Source organism: Ursus arctos, unplaced genomic scaffold (genome assembly GCF_023065955.2).
Source record: "Ursus arctos isolate Adak ecotype North America unplaced genomic scaffold, UrsArc2.0 scaffold_31, whole genome shotgun sequence".
Taxonomy (NCBI): Eukaryota; Metazoa; Chordata; class Mammalia; order Carnivora; family Ursidae; genus Ursus; species Ursus arctos.
In genome coordinates, this window is record NW_026622997.1 from 3,081,966 (window position 1) to 3,098,827 (window position 16,862).

Here is a 16,862-nt window from a genome sequence, read left to right on the forward strand (position 1 = left end):
TTCAAAACAAAGTGTTTTTGCCTTTTTCAAAAGCAATTTCATGATATCATTCCATTGGTTTGACTCCTCTTGCTGCTGATGGTTAAAATAATAAATGTATTTCATGATGCTAATCAAAGAAGGAAAGAATCACATGTTATTTAGTAGTTGCTAAGTGGGTAGTTGCTAATATTTTATATTTAATTTTAATTAAAGTCTGTTAGTAACATATGTCAAATAAGTCTGTGTATTATACTTGAGAAACTCAAATCCACTAGTATTACTATTTTTAATCATTGTATCCGACTATTAGACAATGCATTTTATTATCATGTTCAATTAGCCAGCATCTAGTACATCATTAGTCTTTGTTGTAGTGTTCAATGATTCATTAGTTGCAGGTAACACCGAGTACTCATCACCACACGTGCCCTCCTTAATACCCATCACCCGGTTACCATCTCCCCACTCCCCTCCCTCCTGTAACCCTCAGTTTGGTTCCCAGAGTTCAGAGTCCTTAATGATTTGTTTCCCTCTCTGATTTCTTCCCATTCAGTTTTCCCTCCATTCCGCTATGGTCCTCTGTGCTATTCCTTATGTTCCACATATGAATGAAACCATATGATAATTGTCTTTCTCCAGTTGACTTATTTCACTTAGCATAATCCCCTCCAGTTCCATCCATGTTGATGCAAATGGTAGATATTCATCCTTTCTGATGGCTGAGTAATATTCCATTATAGGTATGAACCACATCTTCTTTATCCATTCATCTGTTGAAGGACATCTCGGCTCCTTCCACAGTTTGGCTATCGTGGACAATGCTGCTATGAACATTGGGGTGCATGTGCCCCTTCTTTTCACCACATCTGTATCTTTGGGGGAATACCTAGTAGTGCAATTGCTGGGTCACAGTGTGGCTCTATTTTTAACTTCTTGAGGAACCTCCACACTGTTTTCCAGAGTGGCTGCACCAACTTGCATTCCCACCAACAGTGTAAGAGGGATCCCCTTTCTCCACATCCTCGCCAACACTTGTTGCTTCCTGTCTTGTTAATTTTTGCCATTCTAACCGGTGTGAGGTGGTATCTCATTGTGGCTTTGATTTCTATTTCCCTGATGGCCAGCGATGTGGAACATTTTTTCATGTGTCTGCTAGCCATGTGTGTGTCTAGACGATGCATTTTGAGAAGAAATTTAACTACTGAAAACAGTAAGGCAAAATAATCCCACGGTTGGTGTAGCAGAGTGACTCTGCCATTGGCACCCTGATGACTCAGCACATCCCCAGGTGGGTCACACAAGTGGAGCTCAGGCAGGGCTCAGTTGCACTCTGACCCGTCTCGGCAGAGTGCCCTGTAGTTCTCCCTGGAACATGCCAAGAGGCATCCATGAGGAACGGTTTCAGGCCATTTCTCATCAGCCCCCCGGGTCTACGTGGACTTTACCTAAGCTGTGGGAGGCTTCAGTGATGCAGTTTCTTCTCACCTGCCTCTCAGCTCCCAGGGAGCCATAGGAGTTTCTATCTCTACCCTTGGGAACAGATGCAGGTTATAAAGCTGCCCAGCCACAGTGTAGTTCGCTCTTCAATGACAGACCAACCCACCACACTTGTGTCATTTTTCATCTGGCCCTTCCAGGTCCCTGTCATCCTGTGAAACTAGGAAAACAGGAAGGTGACACCATGTTGATCTTGCTTCTGGTATCTGTATCAGCAATGAACTGTTTAAATCCATTTGGGCTTATTGTCTTCCTCCTGACCAAATATACGAAAATGTGGCGAGCGTGCCTGGAAGGACCACTGTGCTGCTGCTTAGAGCCCACCTGACTGCTCGACAGCTTGCTACCTGGAAAACCCTCGAGGAAAACCTGACAGCCTGAAATGACAGGATTCAGCAAAGCGGTCAAATACAATATGACAATACAATAGCATCCCCACATAAAGAAGTGGTAAGAAAATACGATGGGAAAATCCCTTATTATATTTAAACTAGATAAGTTAATTTTACACCAGGTAAGATAATAGAAATTTTAAAATAGAAAGAATAGTTTGTTTCAGTCGGTAGAGCCTCTGACTCTTGATCTCAGCAGTTTTGAGTTTGAGCCCCATGCTGGGTGTCGAGATTACTTTCAAAGTAAGTTAATAAATAAGTAAAAGTCTTTTAAAAAAAAAAAGTAGAAAGGATAAAAGTTTTACTAAATTTGTCAACTTCACAGGATCCTGGACAGTCCACAAAGAGGTAACATCAAAGGTATTTGTATTAGAAATACAAACACAGGTGCAGGGGCACCTGGGTGGCTCAGTCTGTTAAGCATCTGCCTTAGGCTCAGGTCATGGTCCCCAGTTCCTGGGATCAAGCGCCGCGTCGGGCTCTCTGCTCATGGGGAGCCTGCTTCTCCCTCTCCTCCCAGCTCAGTGCTCACTCTCTCTCTCTCAAATAAATAAATAAATAAAAAAAATCTAAAAAAAAAAGAAATACAAACACATTGATTATGAATTGAAAATGTTGATGGCTCTGAAAAGAAAATTTGTCTTAAGTCGTTCAAGTCCTCTTAACAGCAGCTCATTTGTATAGAGCTGGGGTACTTCGCAATGGCCTTGATGTCCTCAGATATAGCCTGCTTAGTCAACTCCACAGGCAGGAGCAGGCGCACAGAAAATTGTTCCAATACCTGTTCTAATGAGCCAGGTGGGAAGCATCCCCTACTGTGTGCTTGAAGATATCTCTGACAAAATAGTTCTCAACACACATGGCATTGGATGAAATGCCCATGTTGGGGTACGCCTGTTTCAAGATGTTATTAAACTAGATGAACAATTATTTGTCTTTAGAATATCTCTCCTGCGAATCTTCTGAGTTTTGGTGAAAGTTTTCTTAGAGTCCTTTTTAGAGACAACAAAAAATCTCTCTTGGAGTCATTTATAGAGATACTGAAATCCTCAAATAAAGACCCAGTCATCATAAATCCAGCCTCCCACTGCTTTGAGTAAAGAGAATGATGACATTTGATACCAAGTGGGATCTACTTACAGTTGCTGTATTCAAATGAGGTATTGGTGCAACCCAATCTCTGATTGGATGAAAAGCAAAGAATGACTACATGTAAATGAGCTGCTTGATATTCACTCTGATTGGATAGTATTAATACTTGGCATGAACCACCCAGGAAGGAAAAGGCAACCAGGAAGTTGCACACTAGTAGCTGAGAGCGACCTCTACCAAGAGCACTTTGAAAAGTGTTTGAAAGAGACTGACGTCCCTAACGGGACTCTGTGAGGAGCGCTGCTGGCCTCGTGTGGGTCATATATCCACCCACCCACCTACAATCAATGGTTGGCAGAGACTGGGCCACCCTTAGATTGAGCAAGAATTCTTTGACCTGGGGGAGGAGAATGATCTTGGAAAACATGACACCTGGGCCAAGGCCCCAGTGTCTCCAGGACCAAGTGAAAACCTCAGTAAATTGGAAAATTTTGAAAAATGTATATAGTTGGGCTAGCATATTAGGAAACAGCTTAAACCGAGATACCATAAAAGATTATGAACATTATGAAGATGGTATTTAACATTGAAGAAAAGCTGTAAAGATGGCACAACATGATGTTTAAAGGCTCTAATCAAAAAGTAAAGGATGGAAACTATCATTTCCTAAGTGGTACATTAGAGCACATGCGTGTAGAACTTACTAGACAACCCTGGAAACAAAAAACTCCAAACAACCTATTTGCTCGTAAAGAAAGGCGTTAAAGCTGAGAAAAAATTGGGTTCATTTACTAGTTGACTGTGTAAATCAAAACCAATGAATTATTAGCGAAAAAGGCATTAACTAGAACTCTAAATTTTAAAAATAAGATGGCTCTAAAAAATGTCTTTGGTTTATGATATTCAAGTTCTGATAAAAGGATCTCATTTGCAGCTGGTGTACTTGTTGACGGCATTGGTGCCCTCCCACAGCCTGCTTGGCCAGCTCTCCAGGCCGTAGGAAACTTACGGCCTTGTGAATGGCCTGGAGGTACTGGCAGCCACCTGTGGTACTATGCCAGGTGGGAGGTGCACCGGTGATCCACTCGGAGACCCATTGCACAAGGAATTGATGATGCACATGGCCTTGGAAGAGATGCTAGCATCCCTGCTTCAACATCCTGACCTGGAGGGAGGAGTGCAAACTGGAGTCTAGGGGAGAAATGGGTATGTCTCGCCATGAATCCTTAGGGTAATGAAAAGAAATTATAGGAGATATTGTGGGTTCAGTGCCAGACCACCGTAGTAAAGTGAATATCACAATAAAGGGAATCAAATTAATTTTTGTTTTCCCAGCGCATAAAAAAGTTGTGTTCACACTATACTGTAGTCTATGAGGCATACAATAGCATTACAGTAAAAACACAATGTACACACTTAATTTTAAAAATACTCTATTGGTGAATAATGCTGATCATCATCTGAGCTTTCAGTGAGCAGTCACCCTTGATCGCAGATCGCCGTAACAAACATATATAATGAAAAAGTTTGAAATACTGCAAAAATTATCAAAATGTGGCAAAGACGCCAAGTGAGCAAATGCTGTTGAAAAAATGGCAGTGATAGACTCGCGCCACGCAGGGTCGCCACAAACCTTCCAGTTGTAAAAGGCGCGATATCTGTAAAAGTGCAGTATAATGAAGTAAGTATGTGGTTAAGCAATTATTTTTATTTTATTTTATTTATTTGTTTATTAGAGAGAGAGTGTGAGCAGGGAGGGCAGAGGGAGAGAGAATCTTAAGCAGGCTCCATGCCCAGTGCAGAACCTGACATGGGGCTTGATCTCATGACCCTGAGATCATCACCTGAGCAGAAATCATGAGTTCGACGCTTAACTGACTGAGCCACACAGGTGCCCCTGTTAAGCAATAATTTTTTAGGCTGGACTTTTTTTGTTCTAAAACTTTATTTTATTATGTTTATATGAATAAACTGAATTTAAATGAATTCACAAGGTTTTTTTAATTAACGTATACTTGACGTATAACATTATATTGGTTTAAGGTATACAACACAATGGTTCAATATTTGTATGCATTGTAAAGTAATCATCACAATAAGTTGAGTTACCACCTGTCCTCATACAAAGTTACAAAAAAAATTTTTTTTTCTTGTGATGAGAACTTTCAAGATCTAGTCCAGGCTGTCCTTTTCCTAATGCCATATAAAAGCATTAAATCTGGGAGATTTAATAAAGCAGAGGCATTATAATAAAAATAAAAACATATACAATGTGTTTCTACCCTTTTGACCTACAGTAAGTAATAGACCTTTTACACTGTGATGAAATATTAATATCCAGGTTCATTCTGTAGATATAGGTACGTGTTTCAGAATCCAAATTCCACCAACAATCTTTACTCTTACTTAGCAGGATGCACTCTGACTCATTCCATTCTATTTTATCCGATTGGATTATTTAAAACAAAACAAAACACCCAAACATGCTGTTCATGAGGCACTAAATTGATTTTATTAGAAAGTAGTGACATTGAACAGCCTTGGGATGATGGGAACAGCCAATCAGAGTACCTGATGCTTTGGGTCAAATGGCGGCACGGTCCCCTGGGCGGGGCAGATCCAACTCTTTCTTGGGATTTCCGACCTGGAGCTTGACCACAGCTGCTTTGTCTTTCTTTTTATGGCTATGAAGAGTGAGATTCCAGAACGGCCTGCAGACATGTCTGTTGCCTCTCGGAGAAGATTAAGAAAAGGAAGTGGAACCGTAAGAAGGCAGCAAAAATGAGTTTGTTGTGTTTTGTTTCATTTCGTTTGGTTGGGAGAGATTTCGATACAGTCTGCTGTGTCCTGCGCTGGGCTCCTTCCTGCTGCCCTCCCTACTGTCTGTGGCCTGTCTCAATCTCCACCTCCTCTTTTTCTTTTCTTCCAAAACCATTTCAGTTGGATTCCCATCACTTCGAAGCACAAGTGTCCGACAACTAGAGGCCACAACTAATTGAATACAATCAAAACTTAGCCTTGCAGTGCAGGCCAGTGAATGACTGGCCCCTAACCCTCTTCTGTAGCAACAATAGGTGGTCAATGACCTTGCTTCTCATCCTGATTCAGCACTGAGAAAAGAAGTGAGTATCTGAGCAGGAGAGGGAAAGATCAAAAGGGATTGAACCACACAGAAACTTTAATATAAATCTTGGAACCTAAAAGAAACCAAGTCAAGCCTGAGGCAAACTCCTCATCTTCATAAAGTAGCAGACGGCAAAGGAACAAAAGAAAAAGGAGATAGAGGGAAACTATCCTTTGCATTTTTCTCCAAGATTTGAAATCTAGCTATACTTTAAATGACTGACATAGTCACGGAGCGCTAATAAACAAAAATGTTTTAGATAAGATTCAAAATGCCAGTGTTTCATACACGAGTCCCAGGGGCACATCTAATCTCTACCGACCTCCCCCAAGACAGGCTCTAGGAATCAGGAAGCCCATTAACCCACATGGTAAGTAGTAATTCTCACTTAGGGTGTGGAAATAGATTCATCCATTTGGTAACTCAACACCATCAACAAAAATCATCAAGCAAGTACAATTCAACATCGTTAAAGATAGAACAGCAAAGTTAGTGGAAAAACTAGTGTCCTCCCCAAGTAGATGAGTATTAGTATAAATATTTAAATTAGATAAATGAATAACAGCAGAAATATTTGGTGAATAACATTCTTTTTTTAATTAATTTTTTAAAAAATTCCAGTATGGTTAACTTTCAGTTATATTACTTTCTGGTATATGATATTTAACAATATTCAACAATTCTACACATGCCTCAGTGCTCATCATGAGAAGTGTACCTTTATTTTTTTTCAAAGATATATCCTTTATTATTTTTTTTTAATAATTTTTTATATTACATTAGTCACCATACAGTACATCCCTAGTTTTTGATGTAAAGTTCCATGATTCATTACTTGCGTATAACACCCAGTGCACCATGCAATACGTGCCCTCCTTAATACCCATCACCGGCCTATCCTGATCCCCCCCCTCCCCTCTGAAGCCCTCAGTTTGTTTCCAAGAGTCTGTAATCTCTCATGGTTCATTCCCCCTTCTGTTTACCCCCCCCTTTCTTCTTCCCTTTCTTCTCCTACCGATCTTCCTACTTCTTATGTTCCATAAATGAGTGAAACCATATGATAATTGTCTTTCTCTGCTTGACTTATTTCGCTTAGCATTATCTCCTCCAGTCCTGTCCATGTTGCTGCAAATGTTGTGAAATCGTTCTTTTTGATTGCTGAGTAATATTCCATTGTATATATGGACCATATCTTCTTAATCCAGTCATCTGTTGAAGGGCATCTTGGCTCCTTCCACGATTTAGCTATTGTGGACAGTGCTGCTATGAATATTGGGGTGCATATGGCCCTTCTCTTCACTACGTCTGTATCTTTGGGGTAAATACCCAGTAGTGCAATGGCTGGATCATAGAGTAGCTCAATTTATAACTTTTTAATGGACCTCCACACTGTTTTCCAGAGTGGCTGTACCAACTTGCATTCCCACCAACAGTTTAAGAGGGATCCCCTTTCTCCACATCCTCTCCAACATTTGTTGTTTCCTGCCTTGTCAATTTTTGCCATTCCAACTGGCATAAGGTGGTATTCAATGTGGTTTTGATTTGAATTTCCCTGATGGCTAATGATTTTGAACATTTTTTCATGTGTCTGTTAGCCATTTGTATGTCTTCATTGGAAAAGTGTCTGTTCATATCTTTTGCCCATTTTTTGATTTGATTATTTGTTTCTTGTGTATTGAGTTTGAGAAGTTCTTTGTAGATCTTGGATACTAATCTTTCATCTGTAGTGTCATTTGCAAATATCTTCTCCCATTCTGTGGGCTGCCTCTTAGTTTTTTTGACTGTTTCCTTGGCTGTGCAGAAGATTTTTATCTTGATGAAGTCCCACAAGTTCATTTTTTCTTTTGTTTCTCTTGCCTTTTGAGATGTGTCATGAAAAAAGTTGCCATGGCTGATGTCAAAGAGGTTGCAGCCTATATTCTCCTCTAGGATTTTGATGGATTCCTGTCTCACATCGAGGTCTTTCATCCATTTGGGGTTTATCTTTGTGTCTGGTGTGAGAGAGTGGTCAAGTTTCATTCTTTTGCATGTAGCTGTCCAATTTTCCCAGCACCATTTATTGAAGAGACTGTCTTTTTTCCACCAGATGTTTTTTCCTGCTTTGTGAAAGATTAGTTGCCCAAAGAGCTGAGGGTCCATTTCTGGGTTCTCTATTCTGTTCCATGGGTCTATGTGTCTGTTTTCGTGCCAGTACCATGCTGTCTTTGTGATCACAGCTTTGTAGTATAGCTTGAAATCAGGCAACGTGATGCCTCCAGCTTTGTTTTTCCTTTCCAACAATTCCTTGGCGATTCTGGGCCTTTTCTGGTTCCACACAAATTTAAGGGCTGTTTGTTCCAGTTCTTTGAAAAATGTCATTGGTATTTTGATCGGGATGGCATTGAATGTGTAGATTACTCTGGGTAGCATAGACATTTTAACTATGTTTATTCTTCTGATCCATGAGCATGGAATATTTTTCCATCTTTTTGTGTCTTCTTCAATGTCTTTCAAGAGTGATTTGTAGTTTCTAGAATATAGATCCTTTATGTCTCTGGTTAAGTTAATTCTGAGATAACATATGAATTTTGGTGCTATTGTAAATGGAATGGATTCCTTAATTTCTCTTACTTCAGTCTCATTGTTCATGTATAAAAATGCAACTGAGCATTGATTTTGTATCCCACCACATTACTGAATTGCTCTATAACTTCTAGTAGTTTGGGGGTGGATTCTTTTGGGTTTTTCATATAGAGTATCGTGTCATCTGCGAAGAGAGACAGTTTGACTTCTTCTTTGCCAATTTGAATACCTTTTATTCCTTTTTGTTGTCTGATTGCTGTTGCAAGGACTTCTAGTACTATGTTGAATAATAATGGCGAGAGTGGGCATCCTTGTCGTGTTCCTTATCTTAAGGGAAAGGCTTCCAGCTTTTCCCCATTGAGGATGATATTTGCTGTAGGCTTTTCATAGATGGTTTTTATGAAATTGAGGAATGTACCCTCTATCCCTACACTCTGAAGGGTTTTAATCAGGAAAGGATGCTGTAATTTGTCAAATGCTTTTTCTGCATCAATTGAGAGGATCGTATGGTTCTTGACTCTTTTCTTGTTGATATGATCTATCACACTGATTGATTTGCAAATGTTGAACCATCCTTGCATCCCAGGGATGAATCCCACTTGGTCATGATGGATAATCCTTTTAATGTAGTGCTGGATCCTATTAGCTAGGATCTTGTTGAGAATTTTGGCGTCCGTATTCATCAGGGATATCGGTCTGTAATTCTCCTTTTTGATGGGGTCTTTGCATGGTTTGGGGACCAAGGTAATACTGGCCTCATAGAATGAGTTTGGTAGTTTTCCTTCTGTTTCTATTTTTTGAAACAGCTTCAGGAGAATAGGTATTATTTCTTTGAATGTTTGGTAGAATTCCCCGGGGAATCCATCAGGCCCTGGACTCTGGTTTTTGGGGAGGTTTTTGATCACTGCTTCAATCTCTTCATAATTAATTGGTCTGTTTAAATAATCAATTTCTTCCTGTTTCAGTCTTGGTAGTTTATAGGTTTCCAGGAAGGCATCCATTTCTTCCAGGTTGTTTAATTTATTGGCATAAAGCTGTTGATAAAAGTTTCTAATGATCCTTCCTATTTCATTGGTGTTGGTTGTGACCTCTCCCTTTTCATTCATAATTTTATTAATTTGGGTCCTTTCTCTATTCTTTTGAATAAGTCTGGCCAGTGGCTTATCGATCTTATTTATTCTTTCAAAGAACCAGCTTCTAGTTCTGTTGATCTGCTCTATTGTGCCCCTGGTTTCTAATTCATTGATCTCTGCTCTAATCTTGATCACCTGCCTTCTTGTGTGTGGGTTAGGCCTGTTCTTCTGTTCTAGCTCCAGCTCCTTGAGGTGAGAATATAAAAACTGCATTTTAGATTTTTCTATGCTTTTGAGTGAGGCTTGGATGGCTATGTATTTCCCCTTTAGGATCGCCTTTGCAGTGTCCCATAGGTTTTGGACCATTGTGTTTTCATTCTTATTGGTCTCCATAAATTGTTTAAATTGATTTTTAATTTCCTGGTTTACCCAATCATTCTTGAGCAGGATGGTTCTTAGTTTCCAAGTGTTTGAGTTTCTTTCAAATTTTCCCTTGTGATTGAGTTCCAGTTTCAAAGCACTGTGGTCTGAGAATATGCAGGGAATAATTTCAGTCTTTTGGTATCGGTTGAGACCTGTTTTGTGACCCAGTATATGGTCTATTCTGGAGAAAGTTCCATGTGCATTCAAAAAGAATGAGTATTCTGTTGTTCTGGGGTGTAGTGTTCTGTGTATATCTATGAACTCCATCTGGTCTAGTATGTCATTCAAAGCTCTTGTTTCTTTGTTGATTTTCTGCTTAGGTGATCTGTCTATTGCTGATAGTGGAGTGTTGAGGTCCCCTACTATTAACGTATTATTATCTATATGTATTTGTATTCTGGTTAAGAGTTGGCTTGTGTATCTAGCTGCTCCCCTGTTGGGGGTATAGATATTTATAATTGTCATATCCACTTGTTGGATACATTCTTTAAGAATAATATAGTGTCCTTCTGTATCTCTCACTACAGTCTTTAGTTTAAAATCTAATCTGTCTGATACGAGAATTGCTACCCCAGCTTTCTTTTGAGGTCCATTGGCATGAAAAATAGTTTTCCATCCCTTCACTTTCAGTCTGGATGTAACTTTAGGTTCAAGATGAGTCTCTTGTAGACAGCAAATGGATGGGTCATGTCTTTTTATCCAGTCTGCAACCCTGTGGCATTTATGGGAACATTTAGGCCATTCACATTGAGAGTGATTATTGAGAGATATGATTTTAATGATGTCATGTTGCCTGTGAAGTCTTTGTTTCTATAGATTGTAAATTTCTGTTCTGTATCACTCTTGGGGCCTTTTTACTTTTATAGAATCCCCCTTAATATCTCCTGTAGGGCTGGTTTTGTGGTTAAAAATTCAGTCAATTTCTGCCAATCCTGGAAGGTCCTTATCTCTCCATCAATTCTGAATGACAGCCCTGCTGGATAAAGGATCCTTGGCTGCATGTTCTTCTCGGATAGAGCTTTAAAAATACCCTGCCAACCCTTCCTCTCTTTCCAGGTCTATGTAGACAGGTCTGACATTATTCTGATATTTTTGCCTCTGTACGTGAGAAATCTCTTCGCCCTGGCCACTTTCAATACTGTATCCTTGGATCTGATATTTGCGAATTGCGCTATGACGTGACATGGTGTAGGTTTGCCGTGGTTGACCTTGGGAGGGGTCCTCTCTGCCTCTTGGACACAAATGCTTGTTTCCTTTGCTAGATTAGGGAAGTTTTCAGCTACAATTTGTTCAAATATCTCTTCTAGACCTCTCTCTTTCTCCACCTCCTTGGGGATGCCAATGATTCTGATATTGGAACGTTTCATTGAGTCAGTAATCTCCCATAACCTACATTCTTGAGATTGGATTTTTTTGAGCCAAGTTTCTGTTCTAACTTTTTCTTCTACCATCCCATCCTCCAATTCACTAATTCGACTTCTGCCTCATTTACCCTGGCCGTCGGGGCATCTAGTTTTGACTGCATTTGATTCATAGCATTTTTAATTTCTACCAGATTCGCTCTCATTTCCGCCGTTAGAGATTCTATATTCTCGTTAATATTTTTTTCAAGTCTACACATCATCTTGACCATTGTTACTCTGAACTCCATTTCTGATAATTTGGTTATATCCATATCCATCAGTTCTGTGGCAGTGGCCACAGACTCATTATCTTTTCTTTGCTAGGGGGGATTTCTCTTCCTCGTCATTCTGATGAGGAGGGGTTGTGGGGTTGCCCAGAGCCCGCATTATTGACCAGGACCCAGGCAGTGTGCACTTGTTTTATAGGGACCTTAGGGATGTGGGCTTCTTGATTTTGCAGCCTGCCTTCTGGGGGAGGGGTCTGCCACGCCGATATTCAGGCAACCCTGTTTGGGTAGAGTCTCCCTGTCCCCTGCGAGGGGGGATGGGGATGGGCACAATGTGAGCTGGTATTTCTGGGCTTTTGTTCTCTGGCGGCTTTCCCTGGCGGTTTTCTGTGACTCTTCTGAGAGTCAGAGCAGCAGTGGCCGTATCCTAGCCTCTGTCTCAGAACAGAGAGATCTCAGTCTGCTCTCTTGGCTGAGCTCTCTTGGCCTCTTTAACTCTGTTTCTGTCGGTGCTGCCAAAAACCCCGCAGCGCCCAGGTTGTGCGGCCCACAGCCGGTGTCCCAGCCCTCACTTCCAGGGCCAGCACATCTCTGTCCTTTGTGCGATCCCGAGCTCCCTGTTTCAGTATGGTTCGCGCATGCTCTGGAGCACCGGTTTTCAGTCTGCTCGCGCATGCGCTCCCGAGCTCCCAATGTCAGTCCGGTTCCAGTGAGCGCTCTGGAGTGAGGGTTTTCAGTCTGGTCGCGCGTTCGGGGCTCACGGTCTCAGTCCGCTCTCTTGCGGGTGCCAGTCCGTGAGTCCGGCGGCTCCCCAGTGCAGGTGGCTACCGCTTCCCGGCGCCCAAACGTGGCGGCTCCCTCCCCCTTCTGTCTATCTTCCAATATCTGTGCGAGGATTCACGGCTCACCGCTTCGTACCTCAATACTCAGCGCTGGAGATGTTCATTCATAGAGATCCAGATGTATCTTCCTGCGTCTCAGGCTGATTCCGTGGGTTTTCAGGATTGTCTGGTAGGTACCCAGCTCGACTCAGGGGACCAGCTGAAAAAGGGGACCCCTACTTCTCCGCCATCTTTTTTCCTCTCCAGAAGTGTACCTTTAATCCCTATCACCTATTTCACCCAGCCTCCCAGAATGTTATAATATTCTTACAATAAGGATTAGATGCATGAAAACCAAAGTTTTCTTAGAAATGGCAAATATTCCCAGCTTCCTGGGTGATTGGATTCCCAATTTGTTTTTATTTATTTATTTATTTGTAGATAAGAGCTTTATTTTTTTTTCTTTATTAATGATTTTTTATTATATTATGTTAGTCACCATACAGTACATCCCCAGTTTCCGATGTAAAGCTCGATGATTCATTAGTTGCATATAACACCCAGTGCACCATGCAATACGTGCCCTCCTTACTACCCATCACCGGTCTATCCCATTCCCCCACCCCCCTCCCCTCTGAGGCCCTCAGTTTGTTTCTCATAGTCCATAGTCTCTCATGTTTCATTCCCCCTTCTGATTACCCCCCCTTTCTTTATCCCTTTCTTCCCCTACCGATCTTCCTAGTTCTTATGTTCCATAGATGAGAGAAATCATATGATAGTTGTCTTTCTTTGCTTGACTTATTTCACTTAGCATTATCTCCTCCAGTGCCGTCCATGTTGCAGCAAATGTTGAGAATTCGTTCTTTCTGATAGCTGAGTAATATTCCATTGTATATATGGACCACAACTTCTTAATCTAGTCATCTGTTGAAGGGCATCTCGGCTCCTTCCACGATTTAGCTATTGTGGACATTGCTGCTATGAACATTGGGGTGCATACGGCCCTTCTCTTCACTACGTCTGTATCTTTGGGGTAAACACCCAGTAGTGCAATGGCTGGATCATAGGGTAGCTCAATTTTTAACTTTTTAAGGGACCTCCACACTGTTTTCCAGAGTGGCTGTACCAACTTGCATTCCCACCAACAATGTAGGAGGGATCCTCTTTCTCCACATCCTCTCCAACAATTGTTGTTTCTTGCCTTGTCTATTTTTGCCATTCTAACTGGCGTAAGGTGGTATCTCAGTGTGGTTTTGATTTGAATTTCCCTGATGGATAATGATTTTGAACATTTTTTCATGTGTCTGTTAGCCATTTGTATGTCTTCATTGGAAAAGTGTCTGTTCATATCTTCTGCCCATTTTTTGATTTGTTTATTTGTTTCTAGTGTATTGAGTTTGAGAAGTTCTTTGTAGATCTTGGATACCAGTCCTTTATCTGTAGTGTTATTTGCAAATATATTCTCCCATTCTGTGGGCTTCCTCTTAGTTTTTTTGACTGTTTCCTTGGCTGTGCAGAAGATTTTTATCTTGATGAAGTCCCATAAGTTCATTTTATCTTTTGTTTCTCTTGCCTTTGGGGATGTGTCATGGAAAAGGTTGCTTTGGCCAATGTCGTAGAGGTTGCTGCCTATGTTCTCCTCTAGAATTTTGATGGATTCCTGTCTCACATCGAGGTCTTTCATCCCTTTGGAGTTTATTTTTGTGTATGGTGTGAGAGAGTGGTCAAATTTCATTCTTTTGCATGTAGCTGTCCAATTTTCCCAGCACCATTTATTGAAGAGACTGTCTTTTTCCCACCGGATGTTTTTTCCTGCTTTATCAAATATTAGTTGCCCAAAGAGCCGAGGGTCCATTTCTGGGCTCTCTATTCTGTTCCATTGGTCTATGTGTCTGTTTTTGTGCCAGTACCATGCTGTCTTTGTGATCACAGCTTTGTAGTACAGCTCGAAATCCGGCATTGTGATGCCCCCAGCTTTGTTTTTCCTTTTCAATAGTTCCTTGGAGATTCGGGGCCTTTTCTGTTTCCATACAAATTTAAGGACTATTTGTTCCAGTTCTTTGAAAAATGTCCTTGGTATTTTGATCGGGATAGCATTGAAAGTGTAGATTGCTCTGGGTAGCATGGACATTTTAACTATGTTAATTCTTCTGATCCATGAGCATGGAATATTTTTCCATCTTTTTATGTCTTCCTCAATGTCTTTCAAGAGTGATTTATAGTTTCTAGAATATAGGTCCTTTACGTCTCTGGTTAAGTTAATTCCAAGGTAACGTATGGTTTTTGGTGCTATTGTAAATGGGATGGATTCCCTAATTTCTCTTTCTTCAGTCTCGTTATTTGTGTATAGAAATGCAACTGATTTCTGAGTTTTGATTTTGTATCCCGCCACATTACTGAATTGCTCTATAACTTCTAATAGTTTGGGAGTGGATTCTTTTGGGTTTTCCATATAGAGTATCATGTCATCTGCGAAGAGAGACATTTTGACTTCTTCTCTGCCGATTTGGATACCTTTAATCCCTCTTTGTTGTCTGATTGCTGTTGCAAGGACTTCTAGTACTATGTTGAATAATAGTGGCGAGAGTGGGCATCCTTGTCGTGTTCCTCATCTTAAGGGAAAGGCTTCCAGCTTTTCCCCACTGAGAATAATATTTGCTGTAGGCTTTTCATAGATGGCTTTTATGAGATTGAGAAATGTACCCTCTATTCCTATACTCTGAAGGGTTTTAATCAGGAAAGGATGCTGTATTTTGTCAAATGCTTTTTCTGCATCAATTGAGAGGATCATATGGTTCCTGAGTCTTTTCTTGTTGATATGATGTATCATGCTGATCTATTTGCGAGTGTTGAACCATGCTTGCATCCCAGGTATGTGGATTCCCAATTTGATATCTTACCAGCAAGTTACTTAACCTCTCTGTAAAATGGGCATGGTAACAGTAACCTTCCATAGTGGTTTGCTGTGAGTGAGCAGTAAAGATGCTGTTGATATGTAAAGTGTTCAGAACAGCGCCCAGTACATGTTTAGTGTTAAGTAAGTGACCCCATCCAAAGGAGTCACTGAAAAAGGGGTTAGGAGTGGAGAAGAATAAGAGTTGGAAAGGAAGAGAGAACCATTATCTTTATTTGAAAATACATTCAGCTAGCAAGTTCTACGGAGAATCATGTTTGAATAGTGATTGGCATTGCGTTAAACCTATGGGTTATCTGGGTAGATCTGAGAGTTTTACAATTCTGAATGTTACTGCCCATGAAAATGTTATGTCTCTATATTTAGTATTTAGTTCTAGTTTAATACCTCGCAATAAAGTTTCGCAATTTTCTACATAAAGATGTGCCATATTTTTGCTAGATTTATTCCTAGGTCTTATTTCCTTTTGTTGCTACTATGTACTTTATTGTTGTTATGAATTATAGCTCTTTTTATAAGATCATTTTTTGTTTCGGGCTGGTAACTAAAATTGCAATCTAACTTTAAATGTCACTTTTATATCAGTCAAACTTGCTGAGCGCTTATGAATTACAATAATTTATGAATAGAATTTTAGTTTTCCCATGTAGACAATCATATCATCTATCAACAATTATAGTTTTACTTCTTTTCCAATCATTTCACATTTCTTTCTCGTGTTACTGTGTTGGTTGCACCTTCCAACACAGTGGGGAATAGCTGTAGAAACCAGCACCTCTTTTATGTACCGAATTTTAACAGGGGGTTCACTTTTGAGTGGAATGTTTGTTCTAGGTTTTATAGATACTCTTTAATTTCAATTTAATTCGAATTTAGTTTTATTCTCAGTTTCCCAGGAATGCTTTCCTTTTCGTTTTGTTGAATGGCACATAGTAATCTTGCCCAGCTATTTCCTTGACAAAGATTACTACCTCTAACTTTTTGCTTTAATTATATTTGATTCTTTTGGATAAGTTAGATTTTCAATAGCTTTTGGTTATGAATATCATTGTATGACAGTTCAGAGGTGTTAATAATAATAATAACGATGATGGCCATTGACTTTCCTTTATTGGTGTTCTATTACATGCAAAGTGTGCTGTGTGGTTTTGTTTAGTAGTATGATTTATTCCTGTTTCTTTCAATGATTTCCAAATAAGTGAGCATCAACAGGTAAAATACGTTTGTTCCAAGTACCAGGCAATAAGTAAAGGTGCCTGGATAAAAACTCAGTGTGTTGTATTTTTATAACCCATGCTGGTCAGAAAATGTGACACTGTCTTACTTACTTGATAGTTAGGGTACAATACAAA

The 16,862-nt window shown here is 40.2% G+C and overlaps 1 protein-coding gene across 4 annotated transcripts in view; it reads left to right on the forward strand.

Annotated features, from left to right (window-relative positions):
* The window catches only part of SLC17A3 (solute carrier family 17 member 3), a 58,460-nt gene that overhangs the window by 12,468 nt on the left and 29,130 nt on the right, over nucleotides 1–16,862 (forward strand). For 2 of the 4 annotated variants that reach the window (XM_057304785.1, XM_057304787.1), the window contains exons 3-5: nucleotides 1,620–1,929; nucleotides 3,898–4,169; nucleotides 5,656–5,748. The gene's annotated coding sequence lies outside the window, so the exon portion shown is untranslated. The remainder of the gene's footprint in view (nucleotides 1–1,619; nucleotides 1,930–3,897; nucleotides 4,170–5,655; nucleotides 5,749–16,862) is intronic. The other 2 variants (XM_057304789.1, XM_057304786.1) reach the window with 2 other exon arrangements.